The 16,456-nt window shown below is 39.2% G+C and overlaps 1 protein-coding gene and 1 long non-coding RNA gene across 7 annotated transcripts in view; one reads left to right on the top strand and one right to left on the bottom strand.

Annotated features, from left to right (window-relative positions):
* Positions 1–4,090: 4,090 nt before the first annotated feature.
* LOC130836656 (zinc finger protein ZFP2) overlaps positions 4,091–16,456 on the top strand; it is a 32,211-nt gene continuing 19,845 nt past the window's right edge. For 2 of the 5 annotated variants that reach the window (XM_057709040.1, XM_057709042.1), the window contains exons 1-2: positions 4,091–4,157; positions 6,468–6,562. The gene's annotated coding sequence lies outside the window, so the exon portion shown is untranslated. Of the gene's footprint in view, positions 4,158–4,314; positions 4,594–6,467; positions 6,563–16,456 lie in introns of those variants that run through there. The other 3 variants (XM_057709038.1, XM_057709041.1, XM_057709043.1) reach the window with 2 other exon arrangements.
* The window catches only part of LOC130836658 (uncharacterized), a 30,050-nt gene continuing 20,880 nt past the window's right edge, over positions 7,287–16,456 (bottom strand). Inside the window, exons 2-4 of one of the 2 annotated variants that reach the window (XR_009049193.1) lie at positions 9,919–10,108; positions 9,661–9,739; positions 7,287–9,192 (exon numbers count right to left, since the gene is read on the bottom strand). This is a non-coding gene — a long non-coding RNA (uncharacterized LOC130836658). Of the gene's footprint in view, positions 9,193–9,660; positions 9,740–9,918; positions 13,695–16,456 lie in introns of those variants that run through there. The other variant, XR_009049192.1, reaches the window with a different exon arrangement.

Here is a 16,456-nt window from a genome sequence, read left to right on the forward strand (position 1 = left end):
ACATGCATTAGTATTTATCAAAGCCCAATATTAACTGATGTTAACGAAGGATTAATTACTATCCTCCTAGAAAATTAAAAGACTAGATCTACAAAATACTTTTCTGCATGTGTTTTGGAGAGTGTATGTATCCATATCTGCTGGAAATAGCAGTAAAATTTCTGAGTAGCAGAGTAGACATATGTCAGCTTTAATATTTAATAAATACTGCCAAACAATTTTATACTGTGATTGTACCAATTTGTATTTCCCTCAACACTGCAAACAAGGTGTTGCCTCTCCATTATGTTAATGGATCTGGTAGGTGTGTATTGGTACCTCATTGTGGTTTTATTTTATGATTTCCTTGTGTCTAATCAAGTTGAGCATCTCTTCCTATGTTTGTTGGCCATTTGAATATCCTACTTTTTTCCATTTTGGTATCCTTTTTGTGTATTCATGTTTCATACTCATTTTTCTATTGGCTTCTCTGTTTTTTATTGATTTCTAGCACTCCTTTGTATTTCATGAATTCAAGTCTTTGTAGACAATTAAGTATTGCAAATATCTTCTCCCTTTTAACTGCCTGCCTTTCATTTTCTTAAAAGTGTGTCTTTCAGTAAACTTTTGGTAAAGTTTTTAACGAAGTTTACTTTATCAGTACATTCCTTTATGGAAAGCGTGATTAATGTCCTGTTTAAGAAAGCTTTGCCTATCACAAACCCATAAGGATGCTTTGCTATGCAATATGTTGTAGTGTAAGTGGGCATATATGTTTCATTCCTGATCTTAGGGGAAAAACTTTCAGCAACTCACATTAGGTATGGTATTTTGCTGTAGTATTTAACAGATATGCCTAATCAAATTAAAGAAGTTCTATTCTTAGTTTGCTAAGAGGGATTTTTAGAAAATTCATCATGAATGGGTGTTGAATTTTACTAGATGATTTTTCTGAACATATAGAGATGCTCATATATCTTTTCTCCCCTTTTTCATGTCCATGTGGTGAATTACATTGATTTTCACCTGATGGGCCACCCTTGCATTTCAGGAATATACTTCACTTGGTTATGCTATATAATCATTTCAGTACTAACATTGTGTTGAAGGTTTTTGAATATAAGCTTATTAGAGTGATTAATGTTCTCTAATGTTGCTTTGTTTAGTCAGTTATGCTGCTTTTTTAAAAATTGGAATATAGTTGGTTTACAATGATGTATTAGTTTCAGGTGTACAGCAAAGTAAATCAGTTATACAGATACATATATCCACTCTTTTTAAGATTCTTTTCCCATATGGGTCATTACAGAGTATTGAGAAGAGTTCCCTCAGCTATACAGTAGGTCCTTATTAGTTATCTATTTTGTATATAGTAGTGTGTGTATGTCAATCCCAATCTCCCAGTTTATCCCTCTGTCCCCCTTTCCCCCTTGGTAACCATAAGTTTGTTTTCTACATCTGTGACTCTATTTCTGTTTTATAAATAAGTTCATTTGCACCATTTTTTAAGACTCCACACATAAGTGATACCATATATTTGTCTTTCTCTCTCTGACTTACTTCACTCAGTATGATAATCTCTAGGTGCATCTATGTTGCTGCAAATGGCATCATTTCAATTCCTTTTTATGGCTGAGTAATATTCCATTGTCTATATGTACCACATCTTAATTATCCACTCCTCTGTCGATGGATATTTAAGTTGTTTCCATGTCTTGGCTATTGTAAATAGTGCTGCAATGAACATTGGGGTGCATGTGTCTTTTTGAATTATGGTTTTCTTCAGACATATGCCCATGAGTGGGATTACTGGATCATATGGTAGTTCTGTATTTAGTCTTTTAATGATCCGCCATACTGTTCTCCATAATGGTTATACTAATTTACATTCCCACCAACAGTGTAGGAGGGTTGCCCTTTCTCCACACCCTATCCAGCATTTATTGTTTGTATATGTTTTGATACTGGCCATTCTGACCAGTGTAAGGTGATACCTCATTGTAGTTTTTATTTGCATTTCTCTAATAATTAGCAATGTTGAGCATCCTTTCATGTGCTTTTTGGCCATCTGTATGTCTTTGGAGAAATGTTTACTTAGATCTTCTGTGCAGTTTTTTCATTGGGTTGTTTGTTTTTTTCACATTGAGCTGCATGAGCTGTTTATATATTTTGGAGATTAACCCCTTGTTGGTTGCATCATTTACAAATATTTTCTCCTGTTGTGTGGGTTGTCTTTTTGTTTTGTTTATAGTTGCCTTTGCTATGCAAAAACTTTTAAGTTTAAAAAGGTCCCATTTGTTTATTTTTGTTTCCATTTTCATTACTGTAGGAGGTGGATCTGAAAGGATATTGCTGCGATTTGTGTCCAAGAGTGTTCTGCCTATGTTTTCCTCTAAGAGTTTTACAGTGTCTGGCCATATATTTATGTGATACAGATTTCATTTGCCCCAAACGTGGTTATATAGCTTGATGGTGGTTATGTTATGGAATCAAACTTGTGTCTGCTAGCCTGTGCGCAGTTAACCAATCTACTGACACCAGGTTGTGGTGAAGGAAAGTGCAGAATTTACTGTAAGGCACTAGACAAGGAGTCTGGGACAGCAAGTGTTGAAATAGTCCGAACTCCGGGATGGGTTTCAGCAAAACATTTTTTTTAAGCTCTTTATTGGAATATAATTGCTTTACACTGTTGTGCCAGTTTTTGCTGTACACCAAAGTGAATCAGCTGTATTTATACATATATCCTCAAATCCCCTCCCTCCCACAACTCCCATCCTTTCTACCTCAGCCCTCTAAGTCATCACCCATCATTGAGATGATCTCATGTGTCAATTATAAATTGGCACTTGCCTTCTACCTCTACTATAAGGTTAAATCACACGTGCTGCTGCAGCTGCTGACCTCCCACATCCCCTGAAAGGAATTCAGGGTGGAGACTAGGAAGGAAGCACTCTGTGCTTTGGAAAATGGGTGGAACAGGGTCTTCAGATAGTTAGATGTTTTCAGGAGCTGATTTTATGAGCCCAACTCTTGCATCTCCTCATATCTACAAAAGCACTAAATCCCTACATGGTGACATCTGCTCCTTGTGACTAGCAGAAACCCCCTACAAAAAAAAAAATGTATTCGATTGCATATACTCCTCCTTTACCAAGATTAGATATATACTGATCTCCCCCACTACCTCTTCAGAACAATTTCTCAGAGCTATCTGGGATGCTGTCTCCCAGGCTGCAGTCCTCATTTTGTCCCAAATAAACTCAACTCACAACTCTCATGTTGTGCATTTTTTTAAGTCAACATGTTATGCAGCAGCTTCCCACTAGCCATCTATTTTACATTTGGTAGAGTATATATGTCAATGCTACTCTCTCACTTGGTCCCAGCTTCCCCTTCACCCCCCACCCCCACCCCATGTCCTCAAATCTGTTCTCTACATCTGCATCTTTATTCTTGCTCTGTCACTGGGTCATCAGTACCATTTTTTTAGAGTCCATATATATGAGTTAGCATATGGTATTTGTTTTTCTCTTTCTGGCTTACTTCCCTCTGTATGACAGTCTCTAGGTCCATCCACCTCACTACAAATAACTCAATTTCATTACTATTTATGGCTGAGTAATATTCCATTGTATATTGGCCATATATTTAATTGGAGGTTTTGTTTGCATTCTATACAGTGATAATTCTGAAGCAAATACAGCAGCACCTGCCAATGAGCTAGGAAAGGAGGCACAGTGGCCACCATTCATGGAGTCCTCGCTATGTATCCGCCATGTGAACTACCACATCTTCTCACTCTTCAAACAACTTTGCAAGGGACTCCTCTAGGCTCCCTTTATTTCACAGGAGGAAAGTGAGCCTTAGCCAAGGCTGTCTGCCCCTTCTCCCCTACCCATAGCTCTCATGAGAGGCTTCTTTAGGGCTGCCGGGGTAAAGTCACCGCGCAGTCGACTCCTGGCTTGTCGAGCTCACCAAACCGTGCTAGCCATTCTGGGAGCCACCACCTTCCGTGCCGCTGGAACCGCCCCGCCCCGACGGGGGCCCGCGCCTGCGCATTCCGACGCCCGCGCCGCGCCCCCGCAGCTTTGTGGGAAATGTAGTCCGGCTCCCAGGGGTGGAGGTGCCGGGAGGGGCGGCATTCATCTGCTGGCTGCTCCGTCTCCTGCTGGGAGAGGGTGAGTGCGGGGCGGCAGGGGGAGGCGTCTAGTCGGTCGGGCGCCGGAGGCCCTGGCGGGAGGAATCCGGCGCGGCCGGGCGAGGCCCCTTAGGGGCGGGGCGAGTTGCCGATGGGCCGCGACCTCTCTGACCCGGCACAGCGCCGGGCTTCTAGCTCCAGGTGTGCCTCCTGTCGCCCCGGGGAGCCCAGCGGGTGGGAACACCAGGAGCTGAGAGGCCGGATGCGGTCCTTCCACCACCTGTCCCCCGAGCGGCGAGGGCAGGGGACCCGACGCGACGGCCCCGGGTCCGAGGGGCGAGTGAGGGACCGGAGGCTCTGGAAGTCGCTCGGACCCGGGGTTCCTCTCCGTCGCGGGCTGTCCCCGTGACCACCTCGGAAGTCTCGGGATGCTGGCGTAGGGTGCGGGTCTCCGGGCTCCAGCACCTGCCCTTTGTGTAAGCCGCATCTGAGGGACCACGCTCAGTGACTTCCGATTCCTAGGGACGATGGCGTGGGCTATCATCTCTCTGTAAGAACGGGGAGGCCGATTTTCTGCAGATTTCTACTTCAGGGAATTAAAGCAGTTTTTTCTTTTCAAAAAGAAAAAGTTCACTATAGGACGACTAGAAGATTCAGAGGAGCAAAAGGGAAAAAATCGTTTGAAAATGTCAAAATCTGCATGTTGGCATGTATATATGTATAAACATAGAAACGCTTTGTTTCTAAACAAATATATGGATATCTGTATTCTTATATACATTCTTTTCTCCATTTACTTTAAAAAATGAGTTATGAAATACATTTGGTAAGGGGTGTAAACTGCACAAATCTTAAGCTCCGTGATTTTTTAATAAATATTTTTATCTGTGTAGTACCACTTAAGATGCAGAATAAACTTTTTAAATTTAACATTTTAAAACTATCTACTTATACCAAGTTTTAAGAATAGCTAAGTCGGCTTGTTAATGAATATGAGGAAAAGTATGTCTGTGCCATATTTAATCCTCTCTTTAGGTATGTGTTTTCTCAGGGTTGTTGTAGGTTTTTTGTTTGTTTGCTTAGTATTATAAACAATATAGGCCATCTGGCTGCATATATCTTTGCATTCTTGTCTCATTCTATAAATCTCAGGTGAAATTTCTAGACCATACTCTAAGGCTTTTGATACCTCCTGTCCTATTCTCTAGAAAAGTAGTAGTTTATAAACATTGCAAGGTAAGGGTGCCTGACTGACTTACAGCAAGCCTGAGTGTTACTATTTTCTAACTTTCTGAGAGGTGCAGACAATAGGGTTGTTTAGATTTGCATTTTGAAAACTAGTGGAATGTTTTTATGCAATTTGCATCGTGTTTTTAAATTGTGTGTCTGATACACAAGTATATGTCCAGTTTCTATGCAGAAATGTTACATTTTCATATGTTCACATGTGCAAACCTTACCTTCATGTTTGGGTCTTCTATTGCATATGTCACAAAATGTTCATTTTCTTCTAGTACTTTAGTTTCAGTTTATGTGCAAATTTTTATTCTTTTCCAGATGGTAAGCCCTTTTTTCCAAGTTATTGAATCATTCATCCTTTCTTCATTGGTGTGAAATGTCACTTTTTTCATATCCTGAATTCTTATATATAAATGTTTTTCTAAACTGATTGTGTTAGTGGGATTTTAATTTGTTCCGCTGACCCTTTTCCCTGTTAGACTATAACATCCATGAGGGTAGAGAGTTTATTTTGCTTACAACTGTATTCACCCCTTGCCTTAGGAATGGTGCCTGGTACACAGTAGGTGGTCAACGATATATCTGGTGAATGAGTGACACTGTTCAGTAACACTATGTTCTAATTATCATAGCTTCATAATATCTGGAGGGCAACAACACTCATCTGTTGTTATACAACACAATTAACTGTTTTTAAAAAACCATCTTTTCCGTAATTAACTTTACAAGATTATAATTTAGGTATAAGTTGGTTGGAAATGTGTTAAGTTTATAAATTAATTTCAAAGAAGTGACAACTTTAGGATATTGTGATAGCCTATCCAGAGTGCACCTCAGCTATCTGGGGCCAGTATTCTGTGTTTTCACATCCAGAGTTTCCTCAGGGCTCACCGTGGGGAGTGTGGGGAGTGGCTGCAGTCCGATGCCTGCTAGATGGTAGGTATTCTCTTCCTTTCTAAGTTCCCTCAGGGCTCACCAGCTCACTGGTGCTGGCCGCAGTTGCAGATTACTATGACATCCTTCGTTTACTGATATGGCAGGCGATATTCCATTTCTCAATATTTGTTGTTGTTGCAGGAGTCTTGTTTCTCACATCTTTTCCTTCCCTCAGCTCTGCCTCCTCTGATCCTGCCCATCCCCTGGGAAGGACACCACAGGAAAGAAGAAGAAGGCAATGGCTACTGGGCCTCTACATTGGGAGGTCAGGTGAGCTTTTCTCTCTCTCAAACCTCTCTCTTACCCCTTGCTCCTATACTGTAGGTGGGCCCCACCACAGAAAACAGGGCTATTGAGATCTCTGAATGTTGGATGTTTTCCACAAAACTTCCCCTCAGCATCCCTCAGCTCTGTTCTCAGCTACCGGTTCCTTATTCAGCTAGATGCCTCCTGCTGGGCTGTTGGAGTTGTTCAAGGGTCAGAAAAGGAACAAAAATCATGTGAGAGATGGTCCTGGTGCTTATAGGGCTGTGTACTTTCAGGGAACATAAAAGAGTTCACATCTCTACAAGGGACTGTCATGATGATTGTGCATGTGTATGATAATAAGAACAAGTATGGTGAAGTACACAGACTGTCAGTGTTCCAAGACCTGGAGAAAGAAAAAATCAATGTGGCGACCACAAGTAGGGTTGGGTACAGATACCCGGAGAGGATTAACTGTAATGGAGTCACAGTGTCCCAAGTTTAAATTCCGACTACCATTTAATAGCTGCACTGTCTTAAGCTAGTGACTTGACTTTCCTGAAGCATCAGTTCCTCATGGTGATGATGGAAATAACAGCATTAACTGAGTGTTTGCCACGTACTTGACATTGATAAGAATTTCACTGGATTTATTTCATTTAATAATACCTACTTCATGGGTTTGTTGAAAGTTCAAATGAAATAATGTAAGTAAAAAAAGCCCAGCATTGGTTCCTGGAATGTTGGGTACTAGCTCAGTAGTAGGCATTCTTAGCATTATTCCAGCCACGAATTTGGTGTTTTAAGAGTTTGTTGACTGAAAAAAAATGCACAACATGAGAGTTGTGAGTTAAGTTTTATTTGGGGCAAAATGAGGACTATAGCCCAGGAGATAGCATTTCAGATAGCTCTGAGAAACTGCTCCAAAGAGGAAGGGGAGGAGGTCAGTATATATGTGATTTTGCTAAAGGGGACTACATGTAATCAAGCACATATTGTTTTGCAGAAGGTTTCTGCTACTCTTGTGGAGGTTATGTTACTGCTAGTCACGAGGAGCAGATGTTACCATGAAGGATTTTAGTGGTTTTCTAGATCTGAGGAGATGCAAGAATTGGGCTCATAAATCATCTCCTGAAAATATCTAACTGTCTGAAGGCCTGTTCTGCCTGTTTTTCCCAGAGCACAGAGTGCCTCGTTCCTGGTCTCCACCCTGAACTCCTTTCAGGGGGTGTTGAAGGTCAGCAGCTATAGTGACTTATAATTTGATCCTTGTAGAGGTAGATGGCAGGTGCCAATTTGAGGGTGACAGGGCCAGCTCATGGTCATAAATTCGACCATGGTTTGGGAGGCATTTCATGACCATTTTATCCCACAGTGCTAGGAAGGCTCATCCTCAGGTCTGGCAAAGATTTCACTGATAGGCCACTCAGTGTGCTATTACTGGACTAGGCCTCACTAACAGTACCCAAAAGTCTCTGGACCACCTGTCTTACTAGTCTGTTACAGGCCAGGAAAAATTCCCTCTTATTGCATCTTCCCATATCTAGAATTACACTATTACGATCATTGATTTCATACAGAATTATATATTTTTGTTGGAGGCTCAGTCACACATTTGGTAATGCAAGAAACAGCAATCTTGTAAAATGGGCAGAATACAGATAGCATAGCTAGCAGTATTATTAAAGTCATAAGTAAGAATTAAGCCAAGAACTTCCATTAGGTGCAGCCCAGTATATCCCCAGGTCATTTGACTTAGTCTGTTCTGTACCAGTCCTTATCTTCCATGGAAATTATATATTGGCACTGGCCATAAGGCTCCCAGTCCAATTTCCTAATGTTACTAGGCTGGTTATCCTTAGTATAATTTAATTGTTCCCAAGATAAAGGGGGACCTTAAAACTAAATGACCGTAGCCTGATGTTAACCACATAAACCCATCCCATAACTGTGGCAGGTTTAATTCCTTGGCTGAAATTTTGCTTGTTGCTCTGAGTGAGCTTGAGTTACTTTACACGAAAATTCATATTTATGGTCAGGGTCAGAGCAGGTATTATTAATTGGCTAAGTGAGGGGATCCTACCTAGTATACCAATAGTTGTCTGAACAGGACTATAATTTCTTTCTTCTAGAATAAATTTCCTAAGGGCCATCCAATTAAAGCCTTAGAGTGGAGAAGTCCACCAATGTAACCCAGAAGTACTAGACATAGGTAATTGGCCACAAACCCAACAATTGGATTGATTTTTAAAACTAGCATAGGGTAATGTCCGTGAAAGAAAAACATTTGATTCACAAAGGTCCAAGAAGTCAAGAAAACATTACAGATGATCATATGAGTCAGGTCGAGGATCTTGGGCTAGCTGTCTTCTACTGATGTCGTCTTCTTGTCTTAGCAGGACGGTAGTTTCTTCTGTATGAGCATTGTTTTAAGGTGTGTTTGAGGTCAATAGTCCTCTCTGTAAACCAGTCTCGTGCAGGGGCCTTTTGTAAGTGGGAACTAACCCAAGAGTCAATTCCCTTCAGTTTCACTGTGCATGAGCTAGTTAAGGGTACCTGATAAGGGTCCTTCCATCTAGGTTGGAGATAGTTCTTTAAATTATGTCTTTTCCATTACGCATAATCCCCTGGTTGCAGGTCATGGGGCATCTGATCTTCATCCAAAGATAGATACTGAGATAAGCTTCAGAAACAAACTTATAGTGTCCTTTTAATAATTCAATTAAACTTTACATTAATATAATTAATATAATGTAACAGTAAGGAACTATCCAGGAAGTAAGTCTTAGTAAATACAGACCTCCATTAACAAAACTGAGATTTAACATTCATTGAAATATAATCTTTTTCTCTCTAAAATTACCCTCATTTTTACTACATATAACCAAATTAAGACTAATTCGTTTGCAAAATAAGTCTGGTCTCAATAAACTTAGCCTGATACTTTGTATAACTATAATTGATCATATAGGGTTTTTTTGCTTTGTTGAAACTTTTATAAAGAGTCTCAGACTGAACTTTTAAAAGACCTCTCAGGGCTAAGAAAGGCACACTAAGGGCTTGTCACAGATTTCGCATACAGATCTAGGTGAATTCCTCCCTTTTTAGGGTCCCCAAAATACCTTGAGCTTTCTGTACATGTTAGGAGGTAGCCTTCCTGTTTTGTCTGATAAAGTTGCTGGGAACCTGAGCTTCCAGTCTCTGGAGGGAGCAGATAGAGACAAAGGATAAATGTTTCAATTCTGCTTACAAAGATATAATTTACCAAATTACTATAAGTCATAATTAGTTTAAGGGGAAAGTTTCCTTATACCTGGAATACACAGATTTAAACCAGTAATTTTTCAAATAGAAACCATAAAAATTATAATCATATTCACCAGTTCACTCAGTCCTTTTGTTAACATTTTATGAAGCCATCATGTTTTCCATTAGAATTCTTCACTTTGTTACCCAGTTTAGCATTATGGTCTGAAAGTCAGAGACTTGTGTTTATCCAAAAGTCCTTTCTATAAATCTTCTTGAAGAGGAAGCATTTTGCAAAGGGATCAGAATAAAAACCATAACTTCCTGTAATGACAAAGACTTAAGAAGGCATATTTAAAATTTAATTACAATGCAGTGCAGTTGACAATGTAACTTGATTACTGCTGTGATATACAACACTTTAAGATAATAACTAGAATTATGACTGATAACATTTTACCAGGACATATCAGAATTTTAGGAATTCCATATAATTTCTAGAATATCTATATTAATAACATTTACCATACAGTATAACCTAAGAAGATTTATTACTCATTTGACAATACTTCTCATGTAATTTGACATACCAAATGAACCTAATTAGTTTAATTTTGCTCTTTGGGATGTTTCAGGGGCCCTTTGAAGCATCCCAAATTAGCTAGAGGTCAAAAGAACTTCATTAAATTCTGACTTAGGAAGTTTTGTCAAAATAAAAAATATCAAAAGGGTTTAGAACACTCAGAGAGGATCATAGGTCACAATGAAAAAATAATTATTCATTTATCCAAAGTAACAATAAAAGATTTGAAAGGTAGATACAGAACAGATCACTTAAGAGGTAAAGAGACGTAAAATCTGTTAACAGAGTTCAACATCTTAAGAAAACTTATCCTGTTAACAGAGAGAAAGGCCAAATTCAAGGTTTGCACCAGCTTACTTTTAAAATTCATTTACTCAAATTTATTTTAACCTTAGTCCTGACCATGCACAAAACTCTTTTCTTGGGGTCCACGTTCCACAAGCCTTTTTTTTTCACTTTCTGTATTCATCACTTTATTTTTCCATCCAGTAACAGCCAGCTCTAAGTCAGACCTACTTCCTTCTCCCTTAATAAAATGCAGTTCCATTCCTCATGCCTTCTTTACTGAAAACATACATCCTACTTTCCCACTGTATACTGAAATGTTTCCTTTATTATTTCTATTAGCTTTAATTACGTGTTTAAATAAGAATCCTCAGCTCATAAAACACTAATTTTTGTGAAAGCTAAGAATTAAGCAATTATGAACTGTCCTTTACATTAGCATGCTGTAGATTGGTGAAGATAAATACCAGTCATAATTTCTAAAAACATTTGCTTTCTTATAGAGAACATCTCAGGGTGGCACCAAACATACTCATTAATAGTCCTAAATATGTTTAGTTTCTCTGTAAGAGGAAGCCAGTATTCAGTAATTAGTGTTTCAGTATTTTATTTTATTTGGAAATGACCTAGCTATTCAATAAACTTCCTTCACTTAATTTAGCACTACTCTAGAATTTCAAGTTGCCAAAATATGGAGAGATTGTTTTAGATAGACATTCCTAAAACATAATTATTCTTAATAGAGTTTACTTAAAATCTCCTCTCATTTACATTTTCTTTCCTTAAAAGTTTCTTCACATAAAGTTACTATCCTTGCTGACAGATTTGCAACAGATATAACAAGATTTGATTTAACTTATATTAAACCTAGGCACAATAAAAGTATTATACTTACTGTTGATGACTCTAAAGGCATGTCCATATTAATGAAATCAATAAACTTAAGCATTAATACCAAGTATTAATTGGATACAGAATATTTCCAGTTCATGTGAACCTGAAGTTAATTCTGGCCAGTTACCTTCTGCATTTTCAAGAATTTACATAAGCACTTAATCTTCTTTAATCCAATTCAGTAGAGCTCAATTACAAGTTAATTTTGATAATACCATCCAAAGGTAAAAACAAAGATAATGCACATATAAACATATAGACAGATACAACAAGAGATCTCATAGCTTCATTTTCTAAACTTAATCATGAATCAGCACAATATAAAACTCAATAGTTGTAAATAACAGTTGGAATAGGTTAATTTAAGAAGACTTTTTTCTCCTTTTTTTTTTTTTTTTAAGTCTTAGGAATTAGAGATGATCTAGATAGGATAAGTGATCCTGACAGCTCTGGTCTCAAGACACAGAGAGAGAAAATCAAGTTCTCCTAGTATGACTTGTTTCCTCAGGGTCTGAAGAGGTGTTTTTTTGTGTGTTTTTTTTTCTTCAAACTAGCTTTCTCTACCAGTTGGGAATTAAACAGGGGTTGGTTAACCTTCTGCTGGCACTGAGTACTGAACTGGCGCAATTGAAGGTTTATAATTTTCATAGATATCCCCTTTTCTTTCTTTTATATGGTCTTGAAAAGTTGGTCCACCAGTGTTACAAGTGTGTTTGTATGTAATGTGGACCAACCTAGATTGTGTCTTTTGACCAGAGTAGCCAAATCTTCATCTAAGCCTCCTAAAAAGGTGGAGTTAAGCAAAGGATCATTATGGTGGTTAAAGAATGATTCAAGTGTCAAGCCAGAATATTGCTTTAAAGTTTTTTTTTAAACCTTTCATAATAGTTGGGAATTGATTCATCCAGTCTTTGTTTGCACTGCTGAATCTTTGTCCAGTCTGCGGTTTTTGAAAAAAGCGCTGGGATAAGTTCAAGTAATTTCTGAGCTAATTCTTTGCATTCATTGTGAACCTGTGATCCAGAATCCATTAAGGGGTGTTTCCATCTTGCTTTCTGTATCCATTCCCTTCCTTTGCTTTCAGAACCTGACAGCTGTATTAATTGATATAGATCTGAAAAACTCAGCCTCATAGGTCTGAATGGTCGACTCAAATTCCTTAGCAAATCCCAATAGAACCTGACTTGGTTTGGGCAGTTCCTTAGCTAAGGTTCTATCTAATATGAGTATTGCTACTCCAGCTTTCTTGTGATTTCCATTTGCATGGAATATCTTTTTCCATCCCCTCACTTTCAGTCTGTATGTGTCCCTAGGTCTGAAGTGGTTCTCTTGTAGACAGCATATATATGGGTCTTGTTTTTGTATCCATTCAGCCAGTCTGTGTCTTTTGGTTGGAGCATTTAGTCCATTTACATTTGATATGTATTTTCTTGTTACCATTTTCTTAATTGTTTGGGGTTTGTTTTTGTAGGTCCTTTTCTTTTGTGTTTCCCACTTAGAGAAGATCCTTTAGCATTTGTTGTCTTAGCTAAGGCTCTAAGTTCTGCTCAGGTCCAGTGTGTGTACATAAGCACTGAGGATGGTTCACCTCTCCCTGCAATAGATATCTCCTTAAAGGGAGCTATAGTCACTTCTGATTTTTTTTGTTTTTTTCTATATTGGGGAAGAGAGAGCAACAGGCAGTGGAAGAGTTAGAAGAGAAAAAGAGATAGTGTCTGGGCCAGGGAGGGAGAGACAGAGTCAGAGCTAGTGGCCTTTTTTTAGTTTCAAGCAATTTCTTGTTGGTTTCCTGCAAAGAAGTTACTCTATCATTTCCTCTTTTAGAAGCTTCCAGATACCAATCAAAGTAAGCATTCCATTTAGTCTGTTTGATCTTACAGCCAGCTTTTTCTGACTGTGTACACAAAAATATCAATTCTGGAATATCAAAAGGATGCCAATCTGGCCATTTTAGGTTGAGATCTCCTTTAGTATAATTTCCCCAATTAAGTAAGTACTTACAAGTATGAGTTTTGTACATACATAAACCTGGCTGGGGTGTTAGTCAGAGGCTGGCTTTCTCATCCCCCTTGTTTCTGTGTTTGACAGGCTCTCTTTCTCATTTTAAAGTTGAATTCATCAGGGATAAAATTTACCAGTGAAATTGTGTGGTGGGCTGGTGTGCTGCTTGTGAGCTTAACTCCTCAAGGCATCACCCTAGAGTCGTTTCAGCCCTCTTATGTGTCTCGGTTTCTCCCTTCAGTGGTCTAAGATCACTGAATGGTGATTCTTATAGTGACCCCCAGATGAGCCAGTGTTTTAATTAATGAGTGGGTTTCCCTATGGGTCCACTGCACAGTATGAGGACTCTGCCTCCACCATTCCCATAAATTTCTGTTGCCTGAGAAAGTCAAAAACAGCCAGGAGAAGTCTTGTCCCTTTCTTTGGAGCAAGGCTGTCATGATATATCTTCACTTTTATCCTGACAAATTCTATCAAGGCAGCCAATTTGAGGAAAAGTGTCAGATCAGCCTCTTACCTAACACTCAGTGCAGACCACTCAGTCTCTTAAAACTGAGCAAACCTTGGTATCTTTCAACCAGGCTTGCCCTCACCAGTATCTTTCACATGGGTGGCTACTTCCTTAGTGTCTTTCAACCGAGCACTCCCCCCCCACCCCAAATCTTTCAACTGGGTGAATGTTTCCTTGGTATCTTTCAAGGGACCCCCCCCCCCCCCCCCACCCAGTATCTTTCAGCTGAGTGGGCAGATACCTGCTATACACTGCCAAATAAAACTCAGGATTATCAGCCAATACAGGAGATCCAAGAAGCAGGAGAGACTTCCCCAAATTTGTCTGGACTCTCTGAGGAGACAGATGGGCACAAGGGGCCTTTGCTGGTATGAAGGCTCCAGTTCCTCACAGAGTTCAGGCAAAGGAGAAAAGTCCACTCTGGCTCCCTTCATGGTTGCCATAACTGTCAACTGAAAAAAAATGCATAATGTGAGAGTCATGAGTTACATTTTATTTGGGCCAAAATGAGGACTATAGCCTGGATGACAGCATTTCAGATAGCTCTGAGAAACTGCTCCAAAAAGGTAGCGGGGAAGGTCAGTATATCTGTGATTTTGGTCAAGGGGAGTACACGCAGTCAAGCACATATTGTTTTGCAGAAGGTTTCTGATAGTCTCATGAAGGTTACTGCTAGTCATGAGGAGCAGACATCACCATGAAGGATTTTAGTGCTTTTCTAGATATGAGGAGATGAAAGAATCGGGCTTATAAAATCATTTCCTGAAAATATCTAACTATCTGAAGGCCTGTTCTGCCAGTTTTTCCCAGAGCACAGAGTGCCTCATTCCTGATCTCCACCCTGAACTCCTTTCAGGGGGTGTTGAAGGTTATCCAGCTGCAGTGGCTTGTAATTTGATCCTTACAGAGGTATATGACAAGTGCCAATTTGTAGGTGACAAGTTGTAGAGGTGTAGCAAAAGTAGAAGGGACTGGAAGTGAGAGGGAATCAGATACAGTTTGGGGTCATGTACCAGGAAGGAGGAGTTTGTGTGTTTGGTGGGGTGGTAGGCATGAGAGTAGAGGAGGAGTCAGAGGAATTTAAGGGAGTTGGCATGATAAGAGATTTTGGAAGAAGAAGCAGTGTTCATCAGCTAGAGGAAATCATAGAGGGAAAAAAGTGAGTAAGGAGCCTAGGCTTTTTTTGCCCTGAGAGATTGCTTGAAAATGGAACCTGCTAGTTTTTGCTAGCACCTGGAGTTGTTGCTTCTCTGGGAAAGGAAATAAGACACCGGGGGGACTTGACCCAAGAGACCATAAGATCTTGGTTTTTTTTGTTGTGGTGGTTTTTCTTTTTAAGGTTAGGTTTACTTAACCTTGTTTGCCGTCCTGAAGAACTTGTGGTGTTTTCTCTATTCATAAGATCATATATTAGGATCCTCTTAAATATGTCACTTGATTATTTATAAAAGGAACCAGTTTAAAGGCATCATGAAGACAAGCATTAACTGTTGGTGATTTCTGTTTGCACTGCCTTCTCTCCTTAGTGTTATCAAGCTCAGTTTTAAATGGCAACATAACTCACAAAAATAGGTATCAGAGAGAGGGAGTTTCTGGAAGAGGGGAAGGTTTAAGGGGGGAGCACTCAGAAGAGTTTGGTTGATGAAGGTTTTGCTTTGGTTGTCAATAGCCTTTATTTTATTTTATTTAGTTAAAATAAAAATAGTACTAACTAAAATTTTAAATCTGCTTTATTTTTCAGGTATAATTTACATTAAGTACCTCACTTACAGCATATTTTTCATTGAGTTTTCTCAGATTTATACACCAGCATCATCACCACCCAGTCAAGCTGTAGAACATTTTCATCACCCCAGAAAGTATCCTCACCCTCTTCCTATCCACACCCCCCATCCCAGGCAACCACTGGTTTGATCTCTGAATACTTTGGTATGTGTTTCCTGAAAATAAGGACCCTGTTTTACATAAGCAAAGTGTAATTATCAAAATGAGGAAACTTACACTGATACAATACTGTTAGCTGATCTATAGACCTTCCTCCTCTTTTGCCACAAGTGTCCTTTATCTCGTCCTGGAAATAATCCAGATCACATTTGGCATGTAGCTGTCCTATCTCCTTAGTCTCCCTTAATCTAGAACAGTTCCTCAGTCTTTGTCTTTGATGACCTTGACACTTTCGAAGAGTACTGTGATTGATTTAGGATGTATCAGTGCAGCATTAGAGGTGTATTCCTTTTTTCATCTTTCCTAATATTTTCATTTTTCCTACATTGGCCAGTGATGTGCCTATGAATTGCCAGAGTATGACTTGTATTTGCCTTTAAATTTTATCTTCTTTTTCTGAATGTAAATATTAGGCATAGAGTTGTAAAAAAAGTTCAAGGCCATAAGATATACT

This window comes from Hippopotamus amphibius, chromosome 15 (genome assembly GCF_030028045.1).
Source record: "Hippopotamus amphibius kiboko isolate mHipAmp2 chromosome 15, mHipAmp2.hap2, whole genome shotgun sequence".
Taxonomy (NCBI): domain Eukaryota; kingdom Metazoa; phylum Chordata; class Mammalia; order Artiodactyla; family Hippopotamidae; genus Hippopotamus; species Hippopotamus amphibius.